Source organism: Alnus glutinosa, chromosome 5 (genome assembly GCF_958979055.1).
Source record: "Alnus glutinosa chromosome 5, dhAlnGlut1.1, whole genome shotgun sequence".
In the NCBI taxonomy this organism is placed as follows: Eukaryota; Viridiplantae; Streptophyta; class Magnoliopsida; order Fagales; family Betulaceae; genus Alnus; species Alnus glutinosa.
Window position 1 is genome coordinate 14,087,000 of NC_084890.1, and position 6,000 is coordinate 14,092,999.

Consider the following 6,000-nt stretch of genomic DNA (forward strand, 5'->3'; position numbering starts at 1 on the left):
GCTTAATTCTAATTACATAAAACAAAAGTTCAATCACCAAGTGTCCTTTATTCTTTGTGTTTTCTCTATGTGGCTTTTCATCAGCGAATCAAATGGTTGTTTTATTAGCTTTCGTTCTTGAAAATGTGTCCTTAATAAAGGTAAACGCTATAGTTAAATCCTGAGAGGTTTTGTGTCAAAGGATTTGATCACACTGAGTTATATACTTTGGGAAGTATGAATCAACCTTTAAGAACAACGCTCTTACGTGATTGTATAGCATTTTGAGATCTTTCTATATTCTATTTTCTTCTCTTGCATTTTATTTATTTTATATATTGTTAATTTTCATATTGGTATTATTTTATTTCGACAAGTATTTTGTGTACCATTCAAAATTATTTCTAACAATGTATGTATCTTAGTTTATGTAAATGATAAATGCACACTTAATAGAATAACCAGGCGAGAAATTTATAACAAAAGCTTTCTTCTTGTGTGGTGAGACTCCACCCCTTCTCCTTCTCTTCGGCTGTGCAACTCAGCCTCTCTTTCTTCCCCCTATACTTCTATTTCTTTCTCTCTGTTCTCTTTCTGTAATCTGCTTGGCCGTGTCTTTTTTTTGTCGTGGTGGTTGAATGGTAGCTTGAAGAATTCTCTCTTGAATTTTAATACACAATCTGTAATGTTCTCTCAAACTTTTAATTGAACTAATGTTCCTTCTTCAAAACTATCAAGAAATTGCAATGTGCCCTTTTAACCCCCCGCAAAAGACAAAAAATTCTGTTAACTTTTTTCAATAAAACCAAAAAAAAATACCCTTATAAATTTGAAAAAAAAAAACAGGTTGAAGATCCATGACCGTTGTTATGGGTCCGGTGACCAACAACAAACGTGGGTTGTCTTGCGAAGACCCACGGTGGCCGCGCTGACGTGGATCACCATGGGTCCAGTGAAGACCCACGATGGGCATTGGTCTTGTGGCCCACGACACTGTCTTGAGTCAACAGTTTTTTAAATTTTTCTTTTTTTTAAAAAAAAATTATTAAGGTTAATTTTGTCATTTGGAGTACATTGAATATATATTTTTTTAGGGAGAACATTGCTTCAATTGATAGTTTGGGGAAACACAACAAAATTAGCCGTTAACTTGATTGGGGTATGTTTTATTTTCAAAGAAAAAAATACAGTTGATTTTATTTTTTTTTTTTTTTGTGAGGAAAACTATATAGTGTTCTTTTTTTTTTTTCTTTTTTTTTTTTTTTTGTAAGTGAGGGAGACAAGATATGTTGTTTATGCATGGTTAGTAGGTGAAGTCTAGACGTGATTTCCTTTTTGCAAGTAGCACTACAAAAAAAGTTGTAATTAGCCGCGTGTCTACAGTAACTGTTACTGTAGACACGCGGTCAACTAGCCACGTGTCTTAATGACAACGTGACAGACTGTTTACGAAAAACAAGTAGCCACGTGTAATAAATTCACGCGGCCAATTGGCCGCGTTTATTTTTCACACGCGGCCAATTGGCCGCATGTATTTTTCACACGCGGCCAATTGGCCGCGTGTATCAAATAAACGTTGCCAATTTCAATTTTTTCAATTTTATTTCTTTCTTCTGCAACCGCCGCCTTCTTTGACTTTTCTTATCCTTTATTTTTTCTTTTTTTTTTCTCCCTTCGAATAATGGATGGACGGACGGCACATTCAGTATTAATTTTTTTTTTTATATAAATGGCGACGTGGCTTTGAGCCACGTCGCCACTGGTCCAGGTGCTCCGCGCAGGACAATTCCCGCGCGGCACCTGGCCACACATTTCGAACAAAAAGAAATGTTTGTTCGAAATGTGTGGGTGGACGGTACAGTTTACATTAATATTAAAACTTAATATGGGGTTATATAAAAAAATAAAAAATAAAAAATAAAATAAAAAAAATGGGTGGACGGTAATGCTCGCTCTCTCTCTTGAGCTCTCCCTGTGCCCTCTTTGACAGAACTTTTCTGAAAGCCTGGTTTTTCCTTCTTTCACCATCAACCTCCAACACCTTGTCTTTCCCTCTTTCACCATCAATCTCAACTGCCTTGCTCTACTGCCGTTGTTCAAAAACTCATAGACGAGATGAAAGCTCCAGTATGGGACTTCCCTGTCCTTGAAGAAGCCCCCCCAAACTGTGAAGGCTTTGCCCTTATTGGTAAGCTTTTAACAAAAAAACCTCTCCACTCTCAATTGATCAAAGCTACGCTAGCAATAGCCTGGAAGTTTGCTGCACCACTTGCTATAGAGGTTCTTGCACCAAACAAGTTTTTATTTGTTGTCTCCTTACAAAGCCATGTTGATTGTATTCTCCTGCAAGGCCCTTGGAATATAAGGGGCTCTCTCCACCTGTTGCTTGTTTCTTTCAAAGTATCTATAAAAAAAAATATGGGTGGACGGTTCTTGATTTTTGTAGTTTTGAATCTAATTTCCGGCGACTGGGCGACTTTGTGTCTTTGTTGGTGATTTTTTGCTGTTTTGTTGGTATTTTGGGCCAGAATGAAAATTTCTGGAGATTTTGCTGTTTTGTTGATATTCTGCTGTTATGTTGGTATTTTTTGCTGTTTCGGTGCTGTTTTGCTGTCTAGGATTTTTTTGGTGTTTTTGGCCTCGAAGATGTTTCTGTTGTTTTGTTGTTGCCGGCCTCGAAGATGTTTCCGGAAGGGGAAAAAATAATCTGTTGTTTTGTTGGTGGTTTTTTGGCCGGAAGAAGTTTTGTTGGATTTTGTTGGTGTTTTGTTGTTGCTGGCCTCGAAGAAGTTTCCGGCCAGGGAAGAAAAAAAAAATGTTGTTCCGGCGAAAGAAAATACCGGTGAAAAAAATAAAAATAAAATAAAATTAGAGAAGCCTTCTTCTCTTTTTTTTCTTTTTTTGAAAAAACTAAAGCATTTGGCCACGTGTGCTACAGTACATTGGCCGCGTGTACTGTAGCACACGTGGCTAAGTGGTCACGTGTATTTAAGTACACGCGGCTAACTGTTAGCCGCGTGTACTGTAGTACACGTGACTAACTGTCAGCCACGTGTATTTTAATACACGTGGCCACTTGGACACGTGTTTTAAAATACACGTGGCGAAATGTGCATTTAGTGTTACCCGAATTTACCACGTGTTTTCACGTGGCCACTTGCACGTGGCCAACAGTTCGCCACGTGTACAGTGACTGTACACGTGGCGAAATGCAAGTGGCAAAAAACAATTTTTTTTGTAGTGTAAATTTATTTAATCTTATTAACTGAACGATACGTACTATAGACGAAGTAATATCCCACCAAAGACTCGGTTCAATGGGGAACAAAACACAGATAAAAAACTACCTTGTCAATGTTGGGTATTTAATCCCAGTATATCAAGTTAAAAGTTGGGCCTAAACAACTTTTAACCTCTTCCCTTGGAGTTTGAGAGACATCCTACTTCTCCTTTTATTAAGGAATAAAATATCTTAAAATATGATTTATGACCTAATAATAATGTAAAAGAATAAATATGAATATTTATGAAAATAAATATTCATTTATTAAGGAACGTTTATAGTTTCAGTTTGATAAAAGTTCAAACGGGACTTAAACTTTGAAATAACGAAAATAGGACCAAATAAACTCCGTTTTGGTTGATTCAAAAGTTAGATCGTTCATCTCAAAGTCTTCTAACTACCCTCCAAATTTCATAATTTTTTGACTCCATTTAGTACCCAAAAAATCCATGAAAAATTATACCTCTGAATAGGAAGAAAATTCAGTTATGTAATTAATGGGCTCATTTTAATTCTCGATGAACCCAGCCCCTAGTCCAGCCCACGTTGAAGATACCCAGCCTTCATGTTAATACTCAGCTTCCAATAATCACAAGAGAACTGGCCAGCAAACTAAGTTAGAATTATGTTAAAACCTAAATGCTAGTTTGTTAGAGATAAGAAGCTGATTTGGAAGAAAGTCTTGAAGATTTCGAAGCCTTCCTTCTACGTTCACTGCCCGCCGTCCACATGCGTGCTCTCCACGTTTATCTCTCAGCCCTTGATCAATTCTACTCAAAGCAATCCTAACCTCTCATTTGTATATAAATAGAAGGCACCTCTCAATGTATTTTCACACCAAAGCCTTCTCTTCTTCTTGATTCCTTTGCTTCTCTTTTTGTATTTTCCCTTCAGCGGCCGATGGATGCAGCACCACTCCTTTTCGCTGCAGAAATTCAGTAAAGAAAGGTGGAGCCAAACCAGATACTCTCCCCTCTCTCCTCTGTATTTTCCGCAGAAACTCACCCAAGTTCTCTTCTCTTCTCCTTTCTCTAATCTCTCACAGTAGCAATCCATCTTCTTTCTCTTAAATCAGAAAATCAGCTGCAAAACAGAGAAAAGAAGATCGTTTCTCTTCTCTTCCTCGGTACAGACCAGCAGTAGAAAACCCAACACCTTCTCTTTTAAGTTGTAGAATCTCTCTTCCTCTTCCTCTTGGCTTTACACATGAAGCTCAAGCTTTCTCACCGTAAGTCTCTCCTTCAACTCTCTATTCTTCTCTCAGTGTATGTGTGCGTGTGTTTGGCTATGCAAAAACAAAAGAGAATAGAGAAAGAAAAGAAAAAGAGATAAAACGTTCTAGATCTTAAAGGAAAAGAAAATAATGGAACCCACTTGTCCCTTTTTCGGCCAACTTGCTAAGTAAAAGAAAAAGGCAAATACACATGTGATTGTGTCTCTACTCTCCCTCTTTGTACGTGTGTGAGTGGTGCAACAAAAGAAAAGACAAGAAAAAAGAAAGAAAGATAAGATAAGGATAAAAAAGGAATGATAAGGGAAAAGGTAAAAGAAAGAAGATGAAAATATAAGGAAAATGATATTTAGTTTTAAATAAAGTGTTATTTTAATATTTTGGTGATTTTATTGTTTTTATTATTTTAAGTATCTAACATTTTAAGTTGTGTTTTAACAGGGTATTTCAAGTGGCGTATTTAGATAATAAATCACGTCGTTATAATGCCCGAGTATAAAATTACTATTTTACAAAAGCGTCGTTACGCCGCCCAATTGTTTTACAATATTTTTAGGCATTAATAATAATGATGACGTTATTCTACTCAACTTTATAAAAGATAACAATGGAATTAATTATGTAGTTATTCTAATCTACCTGTTTTTTAAAGTATAAAACCCGTTAATTATGTTAACGAAGTTATTAAGTTTATTTAGTATAAGCCATGTGTTGGCTTAAACATATTTTGGTATCTCACTGTTTTAGTTAAAATAACTGAAATAGTGCATGCCTTAATATTATTTAATAAAATGTTATATTAATTTGGGTTACGAAATCTTATTGTAAAAATTGTGACTTTTAACTATTATACCTATTTTTATAAAAATGGTATTATGAGATCTGTTTGGATAAATAGATATTTAAAAGTCTTAATAAATGCCGTAATAAATTTCGCATAAAATATTAGTAATAAAATGTAACTGGACCAATTTTATATGTCGTGGTAATGTTCAAGCGAAAATAAGAGATAATATTTAAATAGGAGATTATGTTAAGGGTTAAAGGTCAGAAATTAGAATAGGATTAAAATGTATGTTTAATGAATTATGCTAATTTACTATTGCATGTATTAAATTATATTGCAGTGATTATATCTGTGAACATTTCTTGAAGCCAGATGAATTACTGTGAGTATTTCTTACTCACTGGAGATGATACGTGTGGTGGTTTTTAATTATGTGTTGAAGCCTGCTTTATTTAATTGTATGCATATGGTTTGGCATTTGATATGTTTAACATGCTTTGGTTGGAATTATGTATATGATGTTGTTTGCATAATCATATTATGAGTTATGAATGGGTTAATAAAAAGGCTGGAGGTTTAGGTACCAAGGCGTCAGTGAATTGAGAAGACCAACGGATGAACTGAGGTTTACGTACTAAGGCGTCAAGCAATTGACTAGATCAACGGGTAAACCGAAAGTTTAGGTACCAAGGCATCAATACACTGATAAGACCAACGGAT